The sequence below is a fragment of the Tenrec ecaudatus genome, chromosome 2 (assembly GCF_050624435.1).
Source record: "Tenrec ecaudatus isolate mTenEca1 chromosome 2, mTenEca1.hap1, whole genome shotgun sequence".
NCBI lineage: Eukaryota > Metazoa > Chordata > Mammalia > Afrosoricida > Tenrecidae > Tenrec > Tenrec ecaudatus.
The window spans coordinates 71,447,947-71,473,288 of NC_134531.1; positions in this window are offsets into that span (position 1 = coordinate 71,447,947).

The following is a 25,342-nucleotide window of genomic DNA, read 5'->3' on the forward strand; positions in this document are numbered from 1 at the left end:
GAGTTCGAACTGCCAACCTTGTGGTTAGCTTACTAGACGTTACCACCAGGACTCCTGTTCCAGAACATTATATATATATTCTAAATTCGCTGCAACCCAGTAGTTTCTGAGATTCTGACTCCAGGCATATAGAAGACTGTAATTCTGCATTTCCTTGCCAGTGGAACAGGATCACATGCCTTGTCATGGCCAGTGTAGTGGTTGGTACATAACAGCTCCAGGCTCCATCCTCAGACCCATTCCAGTTGCAGAGCTCACTCCCACTTAGGACACTGAAGTCCTGAACATCTTCCTGTCACACTGAGCTAGGCAATCCACTGTAAACGTTAATTGTGTGCAGTTTGCTGCATCAATTACATCTTTATAAATTTGCTGTAAGGGGCCTGGCAGCACAATGGTTAAGTACTTGGCTGGTAATGGAAAGGTCGGGGCTTGCAACTCATTCAGTGACTCGATGGGAGAAAGAACTGGCATCTGGATTCTGTAAATATTGCTGCCAAAAAGGGCATTTATAGAGGTCTAAATAAAGGAATGTACATATGTAAATATATTTATATATAAGAATGGGGAAATATATACAGGTGAATATATTTATAGGTTTAGTATTTGGGTAGCAAATGGACATTGGGCCTCCACTCAAATTATTCCCTCAATGCAAAAATACATTGTTCTATTAAACTGGCATTCCATGATGCTCACCTTCCCAACCCAATCACTGAAGACAAAGTGGGTGCTTAAGCAAATGTGGTAAAGAAAGTTGATGGAGCCCGGCTATCAAAAGTATTTCTCCTGGCGTCTTAAAGACTTGAAGGTAAACAAGCGGCCATCTAGTTGAGAAGCAACAAAGCCCACATGGAAGAAGCACACCAGCCTGTGTGATCACGAGGTGTCGAAGGGTTCAGGTATCAGGCATCATCAGAACAAAAAATCATATCATTGTGAATGAGGGGGAGTGTGGAGACCCAAGGAGAGTAGGGTGGGAAGGGGGAACTGATTTCAAGGATGTACATGTGACCTCCTTCCTGGGGGACAGACAGTGGAAAGGTGGGTGAAGGGAGACGTCAGACAGTGCAAGATATGACAAAATAATAATTTATAAATTATCAAGGGTTCATGAGGGAGGGGGCAGTGGTAAGGGAGAGGAAAAAATAAGGAGCTGATGCCAGGAGCTCAAGTGGAGAGTGTAGGAGACATCCCGCTGATCAAGGTGTTTACTAATGGGTGATCAATTAATCCCCTGTGCCTCTGTGTCTTTGCAGACAAAAGCATTGCAAAATGACTGTTATTTGTGACTTTGCTGCTAAAAACATTAAGAGATAACTCAGTTATTTACGATCTCTCTTAAATCTTGCATATCCCTGTGATTGTCTTTGAGCTTAGTGCTTTTATTATTCTAAGGTTAAGAAACTGTGACTAGTTAAGTAACATTTGCATAGATAAGAGTTTAGGAATGTTTAAGTTCTTTGATGTTTGTTTTGTAACCAAATCCCTTGTGTAAGAAGAGTATAAAAACCTAGCTTCAAATATACAGGAGACTTCAGTCCATCAGATTGAAGTCCTCCGGGTCCCATGCTTTGTACATATCTCTTTCTTTTCCTTTCATCCGCACGCCTCATTTCGAACCCAGCTTGATGCGGGATAGCTAGTCTAATCTCCCGCAGGAGAGCAAATGTTTTGAGAATGATGAGGACAACGAATATACAAATGTACTTTCCACAATTGATGTATGTATGGATTGTGATAAGAGTTGTATGAACCCCCAATAAAATGATAAAAACATTGCTGCCAAGAAAATTCTACGAGAGTAGTTTAAATGGAGTTGATCAAGTCCAAATCGACTCAACAGCTACAGCGATAACAATGACAAATCTGTTAGTTTGTTAAAAAGAGGTTGACCTTGACATGGCTGAGCCACGTAAGCAGTATATACTTGAGTATAAGCTGAGTATTTTTCAGCACATTTTAAATGCTGAAAAAGCCTCCCCCCCCCCCATTTTTTTGTGGTAAAGTTACATGCTTTGGCTTGCACTCGAATATCTATATATCCCATTGCCTCAAGTGGAGTCTGACTCATAGTGACCCTATAGGACAGAAGAGAACTGCTCCATAGGGTTTCCAAGACTATAAATCTTTATGGAAACAGAGAGCTCATCCTCCTACCCTCCAAGAGTTTTTTGTCCTATTTTTTTGTTTTGTTTTGTTTTAGTTTTTCTCCTCCCCAACAGTTTTTTTTTGCACATAATTTTACATATCATACAATTCGATAGTTCAATCATTCAATCTCATCATGGGGCATTATGCAGTCGCCAACAATCTCATCTTGATCTTGAGGAATGCCTGGTGAATTTGAACCACCGAGTCAGCAGTTAGCAGGCCATACTTATCCCACTGTGCCACAAAAGATAGCTATCTACAAATCTTTGACTTATAAAAACTAATACAAAGCTAAGTAATTAAGCAAAGTAACTCAGTTTTTCTATTGCTTACAGCTGAAAGTATAACTAGTACATGTACACAAACAAAACCGAAAAGCAATGCCACTTTCACAGAGTCCGTTCCAATTCAAAGCGGCTCCATGTAAGCTTTCTGGGGCGATCAATTGTTATGGGGGCAAACAGCTTCCTCTTTCTTCCACAGAGTGGCTGGTGGGTTTAAAGCATCAACCTTACAGTGAGCAGCCCAACCCTAACTTAATAGCACCAGAGCTCCCTAAGTCTTTAAGGTAGAAGAAAGCCTCTTTCCATCCATGGAATGGCTGGTGGATTTGAATTGCTGACCTTGGGGTTAGCAGCCCAGCACACAACCCATTATGCTACCAGGGCTCAGTTACACACAGATGTCTGTACAAATTCATGGAATATTCAAGTTTGAAGAGACTTTAAGCATCAGCCATTTGAAGCTTCCTCTTTAGAGAAGAAAGAAATAAAGAAATCCAGAGACGTGCAGGGACTTGCCCAAACTTCACAGCACGCCTCTAGGTGGTTCCAGGAGAACTGCACTGTCCTGACGCGCAGTGCTGGACTCTCCCCAGTGTCCTATTTGGTAGACTGCCTTTCTATGCTCTACTTTATCCATTTTATTTCCTTCAAAAAAAACAAAGAGAAGAAACAACGCAGCGCTGGAATTTAATACACACAAGGAGAATTACCTAGAGGTACTTGCTATATGTTTTATAAATAAGGCAACACAGCCTTGGGGTAGAGGAGGGAAAGAGCATAGTATGTTCCAGAGTCACAAATCCAACCTTCAAAACTGGTCTCTAGAGGCAAGTAAAGAAAAACGACACCATTTACCCGAAAGAGTCTTCAGACATCTGATTTACTGCCAGCAATCAGCATCTGCCTTTGGTCTTGCAAGTTCTTCTCTGAGCACGCCTGGTATAGCATCCACAGACATTTCAATCCCCATGTTTCCTAGGGTCCTGGCAGGTGAAATGTGAAAGGTAAAAATTCAGTCATTTAGTTCAATATATACTTTTAATGGTATGTCTTTTTTTATGACTGAAAACAAATTTGTTTTAGATTAGACTTACTCACGAAGAGCTGAATAGTTCTTTTAAATGTTTCCATCTTTGAGCAGAGGCCAAACAATGGAAATTTCAACTGAGAGAAAATGAGAAAGCTATTATTTCACCAAGTCATGAGTGATATAAAACCTTCTGAGCTCTTCAGGCTATTAATAGCCCCCTGTGAAACCAAAGTTGGGAATTTAGCATTCATCTGTGTGTGTGTGTGTGTTTTCCTATAACATCGCACCTACACACATTTCTTACAGAACATCCCAGGCCAGTTCTTTCTTTTCTCCTTTACAAGATGAGTGACTTCCCAAAATACGTGAGCACTTTCTCTTCTAGATAGTGATGTATCCCCCCACCTTTTCTCGTTTTATTCAAAAGGAGATACCTACTGATGATGACAGCATGTGGACATGTGCTGCCACACAGATACATATAGTAAATCAAACTATGTTAACAAAGCAAGTGTTGGGGAAGACGCAAAATCATTCATATCCGTTTTAAACATTTGTGAGCTGGAACTCAGAACATAAATTACTACAGAGAAGAAAACAGGACCTACAAGCCCTTTCTGTTATGAGTGCCGACAATTCCGAATCAGGCTTGTCATACAGGTGATGTGCGTAGCATCTCAGAGAAATGTTATTTAACCTGCCTGTAAGACCTATTTTTTTAATGAATGCCTGCTTGATTCATAACTATAAAAAGAATGTCAAATACTTATATTTGCATGCACTAACCTTAAAGAAATGTAAAATTCAAGTAGATAAATCAATGAAGAGCAGTGATTCATCCTTCCTTACTTATTTTGACATTAACCGTTTGTCCTACGCCACTCCATAGCTGTGCGGGTTCAGTAATTCATTGCCATAGCCAGCCACACCGAACTCACAGACGATATTCACAACCGAGGGGGTTTGACAGGGAAGCTGAGGAAAGTAGAGAGGAAGCTGAGGGGCCACACAACCAGGGAGGCCCTTGACAGGGTGGATTGACCCAGGGACTACGATGGGCTCAAGCACGAGAACACTTGAGAGGCTGGCGCAGGACCAGGTGGTGTTTCACTCTGTTGCTCAGGGGTTTTCTATGAGTCAGAACTAACTGGGGACACCTAACAATAACATTAGGGAAGTGAATGGGTTACCACAGGTGGTGATCAGCCAAACAGTAAGGCTACAGTTTAGCCAGCAACCTCAGCCTCTCAGATACTTGGTAGACAAGTCTCTCCCTGGTGCTTAGTTTCTCAGTCAATCATATTATTGTGTGCTCACCTCCATGATACGATAGCTGAGGACAAACAGGTGCATAAGCAAATGTGGTGAAGAAAGCTGATGGTGCCCGGCTATCAAAAGGTATAGCGTCTGGGGCCTTAAAGACTTGAAGGTAAACAAGCAGCCATCTAGCTGAGAAGCAACAAAGCCCACATGGAAGAATCACACCAGCCTGTGAGATCACAAGGTGTCGAAGGGATCAGGTATAAGGCATCATCAGAACAAAAAAAATCTTACCATAGTGAATGAAGGGGGAGTGCGGAGTGGAGACCCAAAGCCCATGTGTCAGCCCCTAGAGGTCCCCTTGCAGAAGGGTCTAGGGGAGGAGACAAGCCAGTCAAGATGCGATGTAGCACCGATGAAAAATACAACTTTCCTCTAGTTCCTAAATGCTTCCTCCACCCCTGACCCCCCACCACTATCATGATCCAAATTCTACCTTTCAAGTCTGGCTAGACCAAAGGATGCACACTGGTACAGATAGGAACTGGAAACACAGGGAATCCAGGGCGGATGATACCTTCAGGACCAGGGGTGTGAGTGGTGATACTGGAAGGGTAGAGGGAGAGTGGGTTGGAAAGAGGAAACCGATTACAAGGATCTACATGTGACCTCCTCCCTGGGGTGACGGACAACAGAAAGGTAGGTGAAGGGAGACGTCAGACAGGGCAAGATATGACAAAATAATAATTTATAAATTATCAAGGGCTCATGAGGGAGGGAGGAGCAGGGAGGGAGGGGGATAAAAAGAGGACCTGATGCCAAGGGCTTAAGTGGAGAGCAAATACTTTGAAAATGATGAGGGCCATGAATGTACAGACGTGCTTTACACAATTGATATATGTATGGATTGTGATAAGAGTTGTATGAGCCCCTAATAAAACATTAAAAACAACAACAATAACAACAAGAGAGGCCCTCATCGTCTCAGCATTGCTCCCCTGAGTTTCTTTGCCAGAGTCTGTAATGCATCTGGTCCCGGGGCCTCTGCCCTCTCACATAGAATCTTGAATGTGCTTTTCCAAGGTCCTTGGGGTTTCTCTCCTCTGTTGTTCAAAGACGGCTCGTCCTTACAGCTGCTGGGAAGACAGAGGGCAACGAAAGTGACCAATCCCTTGGGTTAGTGTCACACACACCCTATAGGTACCCAATCATTTGGTGGGAAGTACAGAGACTTGGGTAGAAGAGCCACATTATGAAATTTCTCTCCAAAGCAAGGACCCCCTCCTGTTTTGCTTTCTGTCCATCCAATTTTTCTTAATGAAAATGGTTTCTTTCAGAAATTTTCTCAAGAAAGCTCTATTTCCCTGTCTCAATAGCAACCCTATCTTTGAAGGAGCAGGTAGCTTAACCTTTCTACCAAAGGTAAATATGTGTTTAATCTTTGGTTTGAAGCAGGGCATTATAACCTTCATGTGAGAGAGCGCAGGTGGTCAGGGGTGAGCAGCGAATGGTAAAGTCATTTTGGATCACTATTTAGAAGTGGCATAAGAAAAAATGTGGTCATTGTGAAAATTATTTGACTACTTTTCTGAGAAATCCCAAGTCGTGCCATCAGTCTTCGAAAGCAAGAATTGTTTTTGGACCCTGTATTTCAAGATGTTTCGTCTCCATTTTCCATATTTTCCCCTCAACTTTCTTTGACCTCAGTTTCTCCAGCATGCTACCTTCTTTAATCCCAGGGCATTCACACATGCTGTTCCCCCTGCTATTCTCAACTCTCTGTCGTTAGCTAATGCCAAGTCATCTTTCAAATGTCATCCTCAGGAAAGTCTTATTTGACACCTTTGCCCTCAACTCCATCACCACTCCCTGCACCGCTCCCAAACTGGGTCAGGTTCAGTGAGGCTGGAGCTGACTTGTATCAGCTTGTGAGAGCTTCGGCTTTACAAGCTGGTTGTTAAACACAATCATTATTGATCATTACACTGAACCATTATACAAATAATTCACACACACAAAAAAATTAAAAAAATAATTCACATATAATCCTATATTGGAAATACAGACATTACCAATGATATTTTAAAACAGGAAACACCTAATCATTTTATTACAATTTGCTATTATCTATACCCCGAGACCCTCTCTGGGGTGGAAATACTGTGTTACTGTGTCCCTAATGGACAGCTGTTCTCAATTCTAACTTTAACTTCAACTCGATCATAGTGGGATTCTTTCACCTCAGAAATAAGCAATTACTACAAATTAAGGCTGCTCTCCCTTGCTTCTAACATAATTAGCTGTTCATATTTATCAGAATACCATTACTGGTCAGCTCTCACCAAATATGCTTCCACGGCATCTTAAGCTTCTTTTTCATGGTCTTTCCCACGTTTGTGATCTTGAGATTAATTATGTGGAATAAGCAGTGTATTTAACATCTGTGTGGCATCCCATGTGGCATAGTGGCTACACTTTGGGCTGCTAACAGCAAGGTCAGCAGTTCGAAACCACAGCCACTCTGCAGAAGAAAAATGAGGCTTTCTACTCCTGTAAGCAGTTACAGTCTCAGAAACTCACATGGCAGCTCTCCTCTGTCCTATGAGTCAGAGTTGGCTCCATGGTTGTTGTTGTTTGATGTTTGTGCATCTCTGTGAACTCAGTGAAGGGAGGCAGTGGGCTCATGTCATTCCCCAATGATTTCCGTGCCCTAGCACCATTCTTAGCGCATAAGTACACAATAATTTTGTTGGCAGATTTTCAGCAAGGCCCCAAAAGCAAAACTCTGATGTTGTAAATATAGAGGGATTCATCTTGAAGAGTATAAAATTTTCCATTTTACTGTGTTGTCTTGAGGATTTAAATATTGACAATCGCTTAATTACATTAAAACATGTTACCAACATTTAACATTTCTTTGACATCTTTTTAATTAGAAGGCAAGTAGGGATAGCCAAATACAATTGTACCCTGGCTTTCTGTACAGGGTCACTGTGAAAGCAGCTTATGTCAGATAGAGCCTGCCCAGTGTGTTGCAACCAGTCAGTTTCAGCAGATTCAAGCTTGTCTGCAGCATCTTATAAATAGTCTGGTTCTGTGATTAGCAAATCATCAGAGAAGCTAGATTATATGAAGAAGAATGCAGCATCAGGATTGGAGGACGGCTTACTAACAACTTGTGATATGCAGATGACCCAGCCTCACTTGTTGAAGTCAGGAGACTTGAAGCCCTTGCTGATAAAAATCAAGGACTGCAGTCTTCAGAGTGGATTACAACTCAATGTAAAGAAAACTACAATCCTCACAAGTGGACCAATGGGTAACATCATGATAGATGAAGAACAGATTAAAGTTGTCAAGGACTTCATCCTGCTTGAATCCACAATCAGTGCTCATGGAAGCAGAAGTCAAGAGAGCAAATGATGCATTGGGTAAATCTGCTTTCCAAGACCTCTTTAAAGTACTGAAAGCATGGATGTTACTTTGAAGACTAAGGTGAGACTGACAAAAGCCATGGCATTTTCAGTCACCTCGTATGTATGTGAGATTTGGACATTGAATAAGGAAGAAGCTAGCATTCTGGATATCACCCAAATTTCTAAAATGTGGGTCTCAGAAGAGTGAGTGAAGGGAGATATTGGTCAATGTAAGACATGAAAAAATAACAACAATTTATAAATTATCAAGGGTTTGTGAGGGAGGGAAGGTGGGGGGTGGAGGGGAAATATGAGGAGCTGATACCAAGGGGTCAAGTGGAAAAAAATGTTTTGAAAATGATGATGGGAGCAAATGTGCTTGTATAAAGTAAATTATAGTAAATGATACACAATCTTAGAAGACCCGTATAAATAACATTTTATACCAAAATTTTGTTAATCCATTATGTGAAGATGTGTCATTAAGGGCTGTTAAGTTACTTGACTCATAGAAATGCTATGGTCAGCAGAATAAATCTCCTTCCCCATCCTCACCATAAATAAATAAATAGATAAACAAACAAACAAAATCTGGGTCTCTTCTGGTTTCACTTCATTGGCCATGAATGAACCAGTGTGATGCCCTGCATCTGCCTCTGATATTAGTCTGACTCAGCATCTGACTAAATCTTTACTGTTTCTGCAGATGACGAACTATAGACTAGTTTAGTGGTGGAGAGCTAGGGCTCTCACAACAAACTGTAACTCTTCAGAGGAATAGAAAACCTCATCTTTCTCCTGGAGAGTAGCTGGCCAGTTTGAACTGCTGACTCTCTGGTTAGCATCAGAATGCAATCCACTGCGCCACCAGAGACCCCTCATTATCAGTCTATACTGAAACCAAACTCACTGCCATTGAGCTGATTCCAACTCAGCAGTCCCATGGGACAAGGTAGGACTGATACTATGGGTTTCTGAGATTGTAACTCCTCATGAAGTAGAAAACCGCATCTTTCTCCCTCGGAGTGGCTCGTGGTTTCAAGCTGCTGACCTCCCAACTAGCCATCCCGTGCAAAACCACTACACCACCACCAGGGATCCTTTGATCAATTTGTGGAACTCCTTATTTATGTTTCCAATTCCCAGACTTGTGAGGCACTTTGAAATACTATGGACCATCAATTTCTTCCCCTTCTACTGTGCTTTAGACTTTGTGTTGCTGTTAGGTGCCGTGGGGTCCATTCTGACTCAGAGGGACCCTGTGTACAACAGACTCAAACACTGCCTCGTCCTGCGCCATCCTCCCATTGTTGTGTTTGAGCCCTTTGTTGCAGCCACTGTCAATCCATCTCATTGAAGGGCTTCCTCTTGTTTGCTGCCCCTGATTTACCAAGCATAACATCCTTTTCCAGGTACTGGTTTCTCTTGGTAATATGTCTAAACTATGTGAGACCTGTTGACGTTGTTGGGTAAGTGCTAGCCTGCTAACTACAAGATTAGATGCCAAATTGAAGCTGTCTGCTCCCATAAAGATTTACAGTCTCAGAAGCCGTATTTAGGGTCACTCTGATTCGGAATCTACACTATGACTGGGTTCATGCTTCAGGCAAGCAAGTAAAAGCTATGTGCTTTGTTTTGTTGAGGATTTAAATAAAATGTCTCACAAGCAAGATGGGATCCAGAGTGAGAGAGCAAAGGCCTACTTACCATATCTAGGTTAAGAAACGGAGAAAAAAAATCCAAGCTAAACTCATTTCCCTCTAGACTGGTGTTTCCCCAAGTGGGCCCTGGAATGATACAGGGGGCTGCTACAGAAGCAGATACCTACACTTTAACCTGGATTATGGACTACTGTATACAAGTTTTTCATTGCCAGGGGCTGCTGAGTAATTTTTTTTCCCCTGAAAAGAGGACAGTGGGTCAAATAAGTTTGGGAACCTATAATGTAGTCAAATCCTATTCATAGTGACCCTATAGGGCAGAGTAAAACTGCTCCATAGGGTTTTCAAGACTATAAGTAAATCTTTACAGCCTCATTTTTTTTCTTGCTCAAAGCAGCTGGTAGGCTTGACCCCTAGGGCTCCCCTCTCTAAGACCAAACTGAACTCATTGACATCAAGTACCAATGCTTACTCTTAGTAACCTTATAGGACAGGGCAGAACTGCCCCTGTGGGTTTCCAAGACGGTAACTGCTAACGGGAATAGAAAGCCTCATCTTTCTCCCAAGGAGTCGTGGATGGTTTCAAATTGCTGACCTTGAGTGAATAGCAGCCCAACCTGTAACCACTAGGCCACCAGAGCTCCTCCTCCGTCCAAGAAGAGGAAGCCAATATTTTTGTCATCTCAGATGGCCTCAAAGAATCATGAGGGGGATATTTTTTAAAGGTAGGTTCTTATTTAGTGACCTGAGGTGGAAAGGCTTGGTGGCGTGGTGGGTTAAGGATTGGACAGCTAACCATAACATCAGAAGTCTGAAACCATCAGCGGCTCCAAGGGAGAAAGATGACATTGTCTACTCCCTTAGAAAAGTACAATCTTGGGAACTCACAGGGACAGTTCTACCCTGTCCCAGAGAGTTGCTATGAATTGAAATTGACTCGATGGCAGTGAGTTTGAGCTAGAGAGGCAAATTAAATTCTCTGCAGGAATAATTAACCAATGAGAAGCCCCGATTTAGTCCTTTTGCTGTTTGTTTTCTGATACCCTACGGGAGCTCTAGCGGATCCAGTATCCTGTAGCGGGGTGAGCCTCGACTACAAGGCATGACCTTTCTGGGATAATAATGGAGTCAGTGAAACTCCTTCCCTCTGGAAGGGACTTGAATGCTTTTCAGTCCTCTGGGGATTTGATAGCCACTTGTCTTATTGTTACAGTTCAGTGTCATTGTTGAGTCAATTTTTACTCATAGCAAATACATGCAACAGACTACAACTGCCCATGGGGTTTTCTGGGTGGTAATCCTCCTGTGAGCAGAGTGCCAGCTCTTCCTCCTGCAGAGAAGCCGAGTGGGTTCTAACTTTCAAGATCGTGCTTAGCAACTGTTTACTGAGCCATTTCCACCGAGCTCCTCAGTGGTTATTTTTATTTTCTTGGAAGATATTCTTGTCCAGCCTAATGTAATTTCATATATACGCATATACAGATTACTTTAGCCTAAGTCTCTAAGGAAATCCAATGCAGATTTCAGCAACTCTATGTAACTCTTAAAAACATATTTTTTAAGGTTTGAACAAAGAGAGTGATTTTACTGAAGTGGGTTTCTTTGGAAAAGAAGTCCAAAGGGCCCTTAACCAGGCTAAGAGACCTCTATGTAACTCTTAAGGACCCCTGATGGCTTAGGTGTTACCTATTGGGCTGCAATCCACAAGGTCAGTAGTTTGATACCACCAGCTTCTCTGAGGAAGAATAATGGAGTTTTCTACTCTCTAAAGAGTTACAACCTGGGAAACTCACAAGGGCAATTCTCCCCTGTTCTATGTGGTTGCTATGAGTTGGCATTAACTTGATGGCAGTGAGTTTTGTTGTTTCTTTATGTGACTCTGGTTGATCAAGTTCTCTGTCTTGCAAATTTTAGCTACCTTGACATCTCCAAATTCTACTTTCTGTTTAGGTTTCCCCTTGAGGGCAAAGTCGGGGCATACCTCCAGCGAGACAGCCTAGCTGATAGTACAGTTTTTCTCAGAGGTCACAGTTTTGTGATTTCTGCGTACTTAATGTCTGAAAGAAGAATGCTGAAAGTACCATGGACTGCTAAAAGGGCCAATTAATCTGCATGGGAAGATGTAAGGCCAGAGTGCTCATTAGAGCCAAGGATGGCAAAACTTCATTCTACATACTGTGGACACATTGAGAGGAGAAACCAGTCCCTGGAGAAGGACATTGTGTTTGGTAAAGTGGAGGGGCGGTGACAAAGAGGAAACTCCTCAATGAGATGGACTGACGTCAATGAGCTCAGACAGAGGAACAATTGTAAGGATGGGGCAGGACCGGGCAGCATTTTGTCCTGTTGTGCAGAGGGGGGTAACTATGGATTGGAGCCTGCTCTATAGCACATAACAGACAATAGACAATTTCTGAAAATATTTTTTAAACTATAACTTTCCAGTTTTCTCATTCTTTACATGGGCAGGAACCTTTATATCATCTGCTTTGTTACCACTAGGTATGTAAATAAACGTTCTCTTAAAATTGAATTTCAACTGTGAAATATTAGGCTAATGAAACCTCTGATACAAAACACAAAGACTAAAATAAAAGGAACAAGGGAATCCACGGGAAATAGATCACGGAAAATTTTTAAAAAGAAAAATAGGTAATGAAGGGAGCAGAGAAAACATTTAAAAATATGTAACAAAAACCTCAGAGAGGTGAAAGAAGATGCTGTATCCTGGAAATTAGAGTAGAATGAGGGTGGAGGGAAGGGTGGATGAAGAAACATGTAGAGAATAAGAAAGCTTTTAAAATGAAAAATACGTTTGAAAAAAGAAAAATGTCAATAGAAGGTTTCAAAGGAAAACTCAAGGGAATTTTCCAGGCGGTAGAAGAAACAAAGACAAAGAGATGGAAATATAAGGAAGAAGCCACAAACATCATAAGCTTGATCAAGAAAACTCAAATTTCTAATTAAAAGAACCATGGGGGAAAAGAGAATAGAAAAAAAGAGGAATAAAATTATTTTATTAAAAAATCATTTTATTTGGGGTCTTTTTTCAGTTTTAAAAAATCATTTTTATCGGGGGGGGGTGTCTTATAGCTCTTATAACATTCCATACATTAATTGTATCAAGCATATTTGTAAATACGTTGTCATCATTATTTTCTAAATACTTACTTTCTATTTGAACCCTTGGTATCAGCTCCTCTTTTTCCCCTCCCACCTCCCCTCCTCCCCTCATGACCCCTTGATAAATTTTAAATTATTATTATTTTCATATCTTACGCCAATCCCTGTCTCCCTTCACCCATGTTTGTTGTTTATCCCCCTTTGGGGGAGTATTATACATTGGCCATTGCTATCGGTTCCCCCGCGCCCCCTCCTTCCCCTCTTTCCTCCTCCCCCCCCCTGGTATCACAACTCCCATTTCTGTTCCTGAGGGGTCTATCTGAGCTGGATTCTGTGTGTCCTGAGCTCTTATCTGTACTAGTGTACATGCTTGAGTCTAGCCAGAACTGAAAGGCAGGGCTAGGGTCATAATAGTGGGGGGTGAGGAAGCCTCAAAGAACCAGAGGAGTATTGTGTATTTCATTGATGCTATACTGCTCCATGGTTGGCTCATCCCTTACTTTTGACCCTTCTGTGAGGGAATGTCCTATTATCTACAGATGAGTTTTGGGTTTCTTCTTTGGCCCCCTCATTCTCAACAGTGTTTTTTGTTTGTTTGTGGTCTTTTGGTGCCTGTTACTTGATTTTGTCAATACCTCATGGTTGCACAGGCTGGTGTGCTTCTTCCATGTGGGCTTGTTGATTCTCAGCTAGTTGGCCTCTTGTTTATCTTTATGCCTTTAAGACCCCAAAAGCTATATCTTTTGATAGCTGGGAACAATCAGCTTTCTTCACCACATTTGCTTATGCACCCATTTTGTCTTCAGCAATTGTGCTGGGAGGGTGAGCATCACAGATGCCATGTTGTTAGAGCAAAGTGTTCTTGCACTGAGGGAGGCTTGAGCAGAGGCCCAATGTCCATCCACTTCCTCAATGTATTGCCATATAAATATGTGTGCATGGGCCAATAGCTCTATTTTTATGAATTAATATATTTTCATAAGTGCATACCTCTAAACAGAGGTACTATCCATAGCTTTGCTTCCTAGATCTTTCCTCTGATTTCTTTTACCTTCCTCCCGCTCCCAAAAATATTTTTAAAAGAAAGTAAAAGCTCCCAAACTTGAATGTACAGACCACCCGCTTTAAAGAGACTATTGATTGCCAGCTCCAAGATTTTAAAAAAAGTTCCTCTTTTTGGTGCCGCCCCCCACCCCCATTTTCCTTGTCTCTTCATGTGTTGCTCCAGGCTTGTTGGCGATGGCCCATTCTGGTGTGTGAGAATGTACTACCAAAAACGTTACTTTCACTTATAAAAACTGACCTTTATTATATATATAAAAAATTCACACCAAAATACATCTCTGCAAAATTCCAGGGCATCTGGGAAAGAGGCAGCCTCCAAAGGATAGAAAGTCTAGGAAGGAAAACCAACACAGCAACCAGGAAACTAGGAGATAATGGGCCCCCAACTTTTGAGGGAACGTGGTTTTTTGTTTTGTTTTTTAAAACATTTAATTAGGGGTTCATACAACTCTTATCACAATCCATACGTATACATACATCAATTGTATAAAGCACATCTGTGCATTCTTTGCCCTAATCATTTTCAAAGTATTTGCTCTCCACTTAAGCCCTTTGCATCGAGTCCTCTTTTTTCCCCTCCCTCCCTGCTCCCCCCTCCCTCATGAGCCCTTGATAATTTATCAATTATTATTTTGTCATATCTTGCACTATCTGGCGTCTCCCTTCATCCCCTTTTTTGTTGTCCACCCCCCAGGGAGGAGGTCACATGTACATCCTTGTAATCAGTTCTCCCTTTCCAAACCACTCACCCTCTACTCTCCCAGCATCACCCCTCACCCCCTGGTTCTGAAGGTATCATCCACCCTGGATTCCCTGTGCCTCCAGCTCCTATATGCACCAGTGTACAACCTCTACTCTATCCAGACTTGCAAGGTAGAATTCAGATCATGGTAGTTGGGGTGGGGAGGAAGCATCCAGGATCTGGGGGAAAGCTATATTCTTCATCGGTGCTACATCGCACCCTGACTGACTCATCTCCTCCCCTAGACCCCTCTGTGAGGGGGTCTCCAGTGGCCGACAAATGGGCTTTGGGTCTCCACTCTGAACTTCCCCCTTCATTCACTATGGTAAGACTTTTTTTTTGATGATGCCTTATCCCTGATCCCTTTGGCACCTTGTGATTGCACAGGCTGGTGTGCTTCTTCCATGTGGGCTTTGTTGCTTCTGAGCTAGATGGCCGCTTGTTCACCTTCAAGCCTTTAAGACCCCAGACACTATCTCTTTTGATAGCCGGGCACCATCAGCTTTCTTCACCACATTTACTTGTTCACCCTCTTTGGCTTCAGCAGTTGTGTCAGGAGGGTGAGCATCATAGAATGCCAATTTAATAGAAGAAAGTATTCATGCATTGAGGGAGTGCTTGAGTAGAGGCCCAAGGTCCTTCCACCACCTTAATACTAAACCTATAAATATAGACACATAGATCTATTTCCCCATCCTCATATATATATTTGCATGTACATGTCTGTCTAGACCTCTATAAAGGCCCTTTGCCTCCTAGCTCTTTCCTCTATTTCCCTTGACTTTCCTCCTGCCCCACGGAACATGGTTTTTTAATATAATTTCATACCTAGAAAATCTATCAACCAATTTTGATATGGATATAAAAAAGACCTGAGAGGCAATAACACTTATATCTTCTATTCATCCTCCCTCAAGATTGAAGAACTGCGCAATCTGTCAGTAGGAAAAACTCAGAAGCCGACATCACTGCCATCCATTCGATGCTGACTCACAGTGACCCTACAGGACAGGGTGGAACTGCCCCTGTGAGTTCCTGAGATGGTGCAGAAAGCTCAGTAAAGGGGGGATCTCAGAAGATGGTGGGACAACCCATAGCTGCACTGAAGGAAGCTCCAGGAAGCTGAACACCGAGTGCAGAGAAAAATCAGTGAAGGTTGGACTGGGTGACACCAAGGATGCTTCCAAACTTGAAGGAACTCATTATTTCCTTGATGCATGTGTATCACGGGAGTTTTATTTAGCACGTTATGTAGTTATGAAGGTAATAACGAGGGAATTCAATGAAAAGAGTTCCATAGAGATGCTCTGGCTAATGAGACTCAGAGGCCAGGAGGCTCTTGTGGATGTGAATGGCATTTGCTATTTGAAGCTCATACTTCTATTTGACTTTTAAAATGTAGCTCATTCATTTATTCCAATAACATTTAAAAAATAAATAAAGGGAGAAAAATCCCACCAAACTCACTGTTGGAGTCAAATGGATTCCAACACACAGCAGCTCTATAGGATTGGGTAGCACTGCCCTTGTGGGCTTCCAAGACTAACTCTATGGAAGTAGAAATCCCCCTCTTTCTCCTGTGGAGTGGTTGGTGGTTTCAAAAGGCTGATTTTGTGGTTAGAAGCTCAGTGTGTAACCACTATACCACCAGGGCTCTTCAATAAAGGAAAAGGGACCTAGAAATCCAAGTTCACACACACCAAGCACATTTGTGGCACACATTTGTGCTTGACCTCCAAGGGGATGTGAATATAAGATCATGTGAGCTCAGGTCTCGAGGGGCACCACAGGATCAGCTAGCTGTCATTCAGGCCAGCACACTAGCCAGTAACTAGACGTGCAAGACCCCCTAGACAACCCGAGGATCTTGTGTGAATTTATGAGACTATACTAGCAGGTCAATTTATTGATTTACAATGAGAAATACTGATTGGAAATCTGTGCTTCATAAGTCTTCACATTCGCTTCCTAATCCAGTAACACACCTCAAAAATGTGGTTTTAATCAGAGGGTTGTTTCATAAAAAGGAATGAAAGAGAAGGACATTATACAGCCTTTAGGAATATTTTAATCACACCATGATAGTCTGGTGAATCCTCCTCCTCTTTAATAGCTATCAGAGATTGTCAATCTTCTGTAAAGGACCAGCTATTCAATATTTTCTCTTTTGTAGGCATCTCCATCACAACTGTAATGTCTGTCATCACAGAGCTAAAATTTGCCGTAGACAATATGCGAACATGGGCATGGCCACTGGCCAGTCTGGGAAATTGATATATCCTTATTCTATGACTCTCCTTTCTCTCACTTTATTTGCTCCCATAATTTTTGATAATGATTTTAAATTCTGAGAGTTGAGAAAAATGCATCTAATTTTAGTTCTGTATGATAGCACCTGCATTGTGTAAAGGGAAACTTCTTAAATTCAGTATATAACCAGCCTCCAAATCATCCTATATGGAAAGGTATTTGGAGGATTAAAAAAGTAATTTTTATTAAGACAATGATTTATACCAATGATGAAATTCCTGTATTTGTCAAAGCAAACAGGAATTTTTTCCTCCTCCTCCTCTTCTTTCTCTTAATGCATTGTGAATTAGGTGGTGGTTCACAGAGCTTAGTTTTACATTCAGTAATTCATGCACATTCTGACTCAACTCAGACGTGGCACTGTGCTCACTGTATCGCCACTTAGCCCACGTCTTCCCTGTTCCCTGCTTCCATTCTTTCTTCCCTCACACTCTGCATTCGGTCCTTGGGTAGATGCTGTCCGTTTGACCTTAAATGGTGGATTATTACCCTGAGGGATAAAAATGGGAGCCTTGGGGTCCCCCTAATTCCATCCCTCCTTTGCCTGCCACCTTCTCAAAGCTCAATATTTTTTTATATATTGTGAAATATTTTTCCCCTAAAAATCATTTTATTGGGGAGGCTCATACAATTCTTATCACAATCTATGTATACATCAATTGTATGAAGCACATTTGTACATTCGTTACCCTCATCATTCTCAAAACATTTGCTCTCCACTTAAGCCCCTGGCATCAGCTCCTCATTTCCCCCCCTTCCTTCCCACTTCTCTTTCCCTCATGAACCCTTGATAATTTATAAATTGTTAATTTTGTCATATCTTACACTGTCCAACATCTCCCTTCACCCACTTTTCTGTTGTCCACCCCCCAGGGAGGAGGTTATATATAGATCCCTGTAATCGGTCCCCCCTCTCTACTCCAGCCTTCCTCCACCCTCCCGGCATCTCCACCCTCACCACTGGTCCTGAAGGGATCATCCACCTGGATTCCCTGTGTTTCCAGTTGCTATCTGTACCAGTGTACATCCTCTGGTCTAGCCAGATTTGTAAGCTAAAATTGGGATCATGACAGTGGGTGGGGAGGAAGCAATTAGGAACTAGAGGAAAGCTGTATGTTTCATCGTTGCTACACTGCACCCATCAATATTTGTTTTTATTATCATGGTTGCACCTGCTTTATCTTTCCCCCAAATGTTCACCAGATCTTACGGAAATGCGTTATTACAAGCAGCTTGCCTCTGCAAAGCATTTGCAGTGTTTGTGACCATGGTGACCCTGCTGTCATTTTCAGTGCGTCCCTTCTGACCGCGAGGGTGTACCAGCGGCGAACTGCATGAGTGTAGTGGAGGTAAGTAACTCAGGGCTGGTCTTTGGGGAAGCGTCTGAGCTTACTGAAGGGCATCTGTGACAGCACTTGCTAAAATGCTTCCCACACTCTGTTTGACCCACCGAGGTCGTGAGGCTGCTTCTGTGTGATACCATAACATGCTTTCTTCATTCCCTCTATGCCAAAGAGCCCCAAACCCAATGCAAGCAAATTCTCAGAGAAACGGCATACGGCCGCTGATTGTGGACCGGTAATTGCTCACTTTCCTTAATCCCCGGGAGTCTCCAATATCGATTCCACAAACCTGCTTGCCTGGGTTTTTATCCTGGAAAGACCCAGGATATGTTTTTGACTCACTACACCCTTTTAGAAATTCATGTCATATTGATACAGAGAGTTGATTTCACATAGACCTCTGGTCCAAATGTAAGTCATACATCTTAAGGAAATGTAGACCATTTGTGTTCCTGTTGGTGAGTCAGGTTGTCTGGACAAATAACGTTCCTGATGTGCAATGTGTTTACTCTTTACTTATTATGTGCCCACTCCCTAAGGAGCCCTGGTGGCACAGTGGGTAGACAAGGCGTCCTGGGAGTGCTGTTGTGTAAGTGTTGGGCGGCTCACCGCAAGGTTGGCGGTTTAAACCCACCAGCTGCTCTGCAGGACAATGACGAGGCCACCTGCTCCCTTAGAGATTTGCAGTCTTGAGCACCCTGTAGAGGGTTGCTGAGAGTCAGGATCGACTCGATGGCAGTGGTTCAGCTTGGGGATCAGGTGCCAGACACAGGGTTAAGCCCTCGTTGCTCACCGAAAGGTTGGTGGTGAGACCCATGCAGATGTTGGCAAGATGCACCTCGATTAATAACAAAGTGCTAATTTAAAGTTTGGGAATCTGAGCCCAATCAGAGGTCGCTTCTGAAGGTAAGTCTGGTCATCTGTTCCCATCATCGGCTATGGAGAACCTTACGGAACACAGTTCTTCTCGGATACATGGGCGGCCGTGAGTTGGAATTGGATTCGACAGCAACTTCTCAGGTTGGGGGTTGGCTGTCCCAGGCATTGTTCTGCTACTGCAGGGGGCTGTGCGCAGCCCCAACTCCTGAGGGCCTTGTGCACAACAGAAAAAAGCATTGCCCACGCCTGTGCCATCTTCACAAGCATTATGCTTGAGCCTTGTGGTGTCGCCTTTGTGTGCATCCGTCTGCAGCGTGGTTTCACTGATCTCCCAAGGGTGGTGGTTAGATTTTATGTCCACTTGCACCTGTGTGGTGGTAGCGGTGGGTTCCAACCTGAGGATGACTCCGTGGGATGTGACCTTTCCCATAAAAAAAGAAATCCTCTTCCCCTCTCTTGCCCTTCGCTCTCCTCCTAGCTGGGCCTCTGTGTCTGCCTCCAGGGCCTCCTGACCCAGAGCGCCCCAGTGCCTTGTTACGTTCTCTTACAGCTTGGGTCCAAGTGAACTCTGCACCTATGGGTCTGATCTCCCCGCATCCTGCTTCACCTTTCTGCGTCATCTGCCTGCATTATGTGAATTTGAAGAGGGCTCTGGCTACACCCATCACACCCATGGATCTAAGTTGGGCTGGGCTGGGCTGCCTGCTTGATATAAAAGTACTTCTTGAAATAAAGTTGTCTCTTAAGCCTAGATGAGTGTCACTGGTCTTGTTTCTCTAGACAACTCAGACCAGCACACCAAGCATGACAATGTTCTATAGTTTACTTTAGTGAGTAGTGACTGAGGCCTTAAAAGCTCCCGAGCAGCCATCTAAGGTACAATTATTGATCTCTCCCTGCCAGGAGGAAAGAAGAGTAAAGAAAGTTGAAGAAGAATTCAGATGTTTGAGATGAGAAGAACTATACAGCACCCAGTTACCACTGCCAACTGCTCTGAAAGGACTCACATGAGATGATCGTGGACACCGCAGGAGCAAAATGTGGAACAAAAACTCAAAATCTGGGGGATGGACAACAGAAAAGTGGGTGAAGGGAGATATCGGATAGTGTAAGACATGACAAAATAATAATAATTTATAAATTATCAAGGGTTCATGAGGGAGAGGAGGCAGGGAAGGAGGGGCAAAAATGAGGAGCTGATATCAAGGGCTCAAGTAGAAAGCAAATGTTTTGAGAAGGATGATGGCACAATGGATGGATGGATGGATTGTGATAAGAGCTGTAAGAGTCCCCAATAAAATGATTTCAAAAAAAACCCTCAAACTCAAAATCATAAAGAAGACAAGGCTTGCTGGTTGGATAGACTCTGTTTAACATGATATTGTTTATTGGTCCAGACGTGAGATTTTAAAATATTCTTTATATTGAGTTGGCATCCATACAGAAAGATGTATTTTTTGATCGTTGTTCCAAGGGATAGGAGCTCTGCAGTTAGTAAAAATGTGAGGGGTGATGGGGTGTCAAAAAGTTTCTGAAAAAGTTCAATTACCTTTTAATTCCATTCTTCGATGAACTTTGTGAGGTCCCTCAGTTTTGCCTTGCTCTATGGAAACTGGCATTATAGGGAGATAGGAATCAGGAGAATAAACAAAACACATCCACACAGAAATGAGCTGGTGCTAAGGGCTGTGAAGAAACATCAAGGGCACAGGTGTCAGAGCCTAGAGGGGTTGCTCCCTGGCAGGGAAGCTGAGTGGAAGCTTCTAGAATGCAGTGACATTTGAATAGCCACCTCAATTCCTTGCAGATCCCTTTAAATGGCCTGATTCTCATGCAAGCTGGATGCATCTGGGAGGGACAGAGACCTTTCTGCTTCTGAGGTTAATAGCCACAGTGACTAGGCTGGCAGTCAGACAATGTGCCATCTTAATGATGCCTAGCTTACCTCTCTAGGCTCTAATAGCCATGGCAATGGCTACCCAGAACTCCCAGACCACATTCATGATAAAAAGGTCTATTCAGGAAGTCAACAGGTTGTAATGCCGCTGAGAAGTGTTCAGAATAGAGGTGTTTCACAGGACATTACAAAGTCCTTTCAGGCTTTCTCATATAGGCTCCAAAGGACATTCAGCTCCAGTTCTGTGGGTCAGTAAAGCCAGCTCCTTGACTTAAGTGCCTCATTCCAGTTAGCCACAGCCTGAAGAATTCAGCTCAAGTTCTGTGGGCCAGCAAGCTCAGCTTCCCCAATGAAGTGCCCAGAGGCAGTCTACTTCACAAGCCAGTTTCCTGAATAAAATCACTAAGCTTACGTGCTCTGTGAGTTGGGAAGTCCACCACTCTGTTCCATGCTCTGGCTCCTGGTTCTGCTGTGTAGGGATTTCAGGTCCAGAGAATGTGCTCTGCTCTAAGCTCCTGCTGGTAATGAGATCCCTCCTCCTGCCATTTCATAGAGCACTACAGGGGATCTTGTTCACAGTGACTCACAGGTGAATCCTATCAGTATCTTCCCCCACCTTCTTGCCAGACACAAGCACACAAAGGTCGTTTGGTGGGAGTTAGAGACTTTGGCTAGAAAAAAACGCACCATGTAATTCACTGCTTCCGCAGGCCGGTGATCAGCAACCTTGAACTGAATTATTAATGTCTTTGTGCACTTCCTGTTTTCTTTTATGCAACTTTTTTTTAGAGTCCACACCATCTTGTGAGTTTTATCTAACTGGTGTCAAGAAACAGGTTTTTCTGATTTCACATCCTATTTTTGTTTCTGTCCCAAAGTGGGGCAAAAAAGAAAAAGAGCAGATTTTGCCCCTGTGACCTTTCTAAAAGATGGTTGATGGTCAAGATGTCAGGGACGGCCCATTCATTTTGAGTTATCATTACACTTTCATGTCATGGAAGGACATTTCAGGACCTTGCTGCTTGCTCTCATGCCAAGGACAACCTAAGGTCTTGACCTTGGAAGCGGTCACCTGATGCCCTGCTGCTGGGCAACTCTCTTTTGTTTTCCCTTGTTCTCACCGCAACTGAAAGGCACCATTTTCACTCAAATGCAAGGCGCTGAAACAGCAAGAACCAACAACTTGACTTTTGCAAAGTGAGAAGTCTGCTTTCTATGTGGGGCATGCTAGCTTCTTTGATCCACACAGAACCAAAATGGCAAAAGAAACAAGGTTTTCCGAGACCCGCCTCAGTTCAGAAGTGAAGGAAAAGAGTGGTTCTCGGGTTAGCCACCAAAAGTGTAGGCCTTCTTGCTGCAGCAAATATGTATCGGGCATTGACTGTGAACCTGGCACTGAGACACACTTGCCCCCGTCCTCCTGGAGCTTTAATCTGGTAGGGGGAGGCAGTCATTTAAAAACACACACAATATGACAAAATAATAGTAATTTATACATTATCAAGGGTCCATGAGGGAAGGAGGGTGGGGGAGGGGGGAAATGAGGAGCTGATATCAAGGGCTCAAGTAGAAAGAAAACACCTTGAGAATGATGATGGCAACAAATGTACAAATGTGCTTGACACAATGGATGCATGGATGGATTGTGATAAGAGCTGTATGGGCCCTCAATAAAATGATTTTTAAAAGGAAAACAAATTAAAAAAACACACACACAAGCACCTAAGTGCATCTATAATGACAAATGGTGATGCATGCCATAAAAGCCAGGTGAAGAGAGGGGAATCTCAATTAGACTGTGCGGGATATATCTGAAGAGGCCTCTTTGAAGTCAAGCTATTTGAACTTGGACTCAACAGAGAAGCTGCCATTCATCTTGGATGTGAAAGATGAATGGGAACTTCTCACTATTTATTTCGGTAGCATAAAGCACTCACCCTTTGTGCCATGAGACAATACCTTTTTATGATGCTCAAGATTTCTAGAGATTGGAATTCCTTTGAGATTATGGTCTCCTATCTCTGATCCAGGAAGTCTGAAGTCCTGGCCAGGAAGACTTCAACTTCCATTTATATTCCCTTGGCTTGCAGGGGCCCTGGTGGTGTGTGGGTTACGTATCACGCAAAGTTGGCAGTTCCAAAGCAGCAGCTTCGAAGGAGAGAGATGAAACTTTCTCCATAAAGACTGAGTCTCGGAAGTTCAAGGGCACTTCTGCAGTTCTGTTCTGTCCCATAGGGCCATGCGGTTCGAATCAACTCAGTGGCATTGAGTTTGCTTTTGGATTGGTTTGGCCAGCTCTTAATCACATGACTGCATCTACCTCACAGGAGTCTGGGAAATGAAACCTTTATTCTAGAGAGGAAAGTTCTACTCCTATGAAAGGAGATAGAAATGGTTAGGAAGGGCAGCAGCCATCAGTCTCTGAGATAATGGTGTGCACATATTCATTTCCCTCTGGGCCAGGAGCTCATGGAGGAGGGAGAGCCTGTCCTGATTGTCTTCTTCGCCCAGCATCGAGCTGTGCCTGGAATGCAATAACTCACTGCTGATTGTGTGCTGCCTCCATGCTTGATCAATTTCAAGGTCATTTCATAAGCCCAACATATTTCCCAGAAAGCCTTTTGCTAGAAACGACGCCACTTTTTATCTTCTGTGCTTAAGAGCTTGGCATGGCTACAAGGCTTTATCTAAAACTGCGTTTTCCCAAGAGACTTTGGGAGCTAGCCAATTCCAGGAGACCTTCCATGAAAAAAAAGAGGCTCCCCTAGTTTATAATCAAGCACACCACCAAGAGATGGAAGAAATGTGCAAGTGGGATTGGAAGCAGGCAAATGAGACTTGAGTGGAAAAGCAGACAAAACAAGAGGCAAAGAGGAACGACCCTCAGGAACAAGGACGTGAAGGGAGGACAGCCCACAGCCAGCAGCCCGGAGGACGAGGAGGCCCTGCGATCAGGCAGGACTGGGGCAGGAATGCCAAAGAGCAGAGGACTGGAGAAAGGAAATGCCAAGGACCCCTGAAATGCTGACTTGCCCTCAACCCCGGCTGACAGTTTACGTCCACAGTCTCTGGGGGCTACAAGACGGATGAAACAGACCCTATCCGAACTCCTCACGATTCCTTATTGCCATGATGTGGGATTCAGACATGCCTCCAGACGCCATCCTTCTTTACCTGTTCTGACACCAACCATTCCTTCACAGCACTCTGCTTCTATGTTGGGTGGAACTCACTGCAATGGCCACACAGAACACCCAGGTAATACAATTATGGGGCTCATTGAGGGAGTGAATAGTTATCACAAGTCAGGATCAGGAACAGTAAGGCTACAGTTATTGGTCCACAGCAAAGCCTCTGCTCAGCCATCATGGAAGTCTCTCTCTGTTCCTTCCCCTCTCAGCCTGTGGGCCTGTGGTCCCCGTGGACCAGGAAGCCTGTCTGTTGCTCTGTTTTTCAGTCTTGCCATAGTTCCTTGGCTCTGTCTCCTGGTTTCCTTGGGCCTGGTTCCTTTACTCTGTCCCATACCCTCCATGCCACATCTCTAGTGCCCCTGGTCTTGACCTCCACTGCTTCAGACAGAGATCTCAATGTGCTTTCCTTCCAGTGATGCTGGGATCTCTCTTGGTGTCCAAGAGAAACACAGAGGAATGCCTTTGCTGGAGGTGTGGTTTGTGCCTTTCAGCAAATCATTTCTCCAAGGAGAATAAAGGATAGTGACTTCAGCACTCCCCCCACTCCCAGCCCCCAGTAAAGTGACACCTATTCAGCAGAAATCCCACCTTAATCCTATACTTTAATCCTATACCCTCCAAAATGGGATGACAGCCACAGGCATAGAGTACGGAATTATAATAAATCACATAAGGAATTGCGGCTAGAAGGCCCATATAAATTCACTGCATTTCAGAGAAATCAGCACTTCGTGGGGCAAATTAACAAAAGGCAGTTGTCTAGCACTTTCTTGCTCATCAGGAAGCACGTAGCAGGAGTAAAGCTTGAGCTGTCACACATCCTGGATTCTGTCTCAGCTCCACCCCTGACGGGCCGTAGGTAGGTCAGCTAACCAATTTGGGACCTTGTTCATCTATAAACAGTGGTGACAGACATGGACGTGCGTGGGGTTGCAGCCCCTCCATGCAACTCAAGGTGGCTGATACCTATGTACAAGTTTCTGTGTG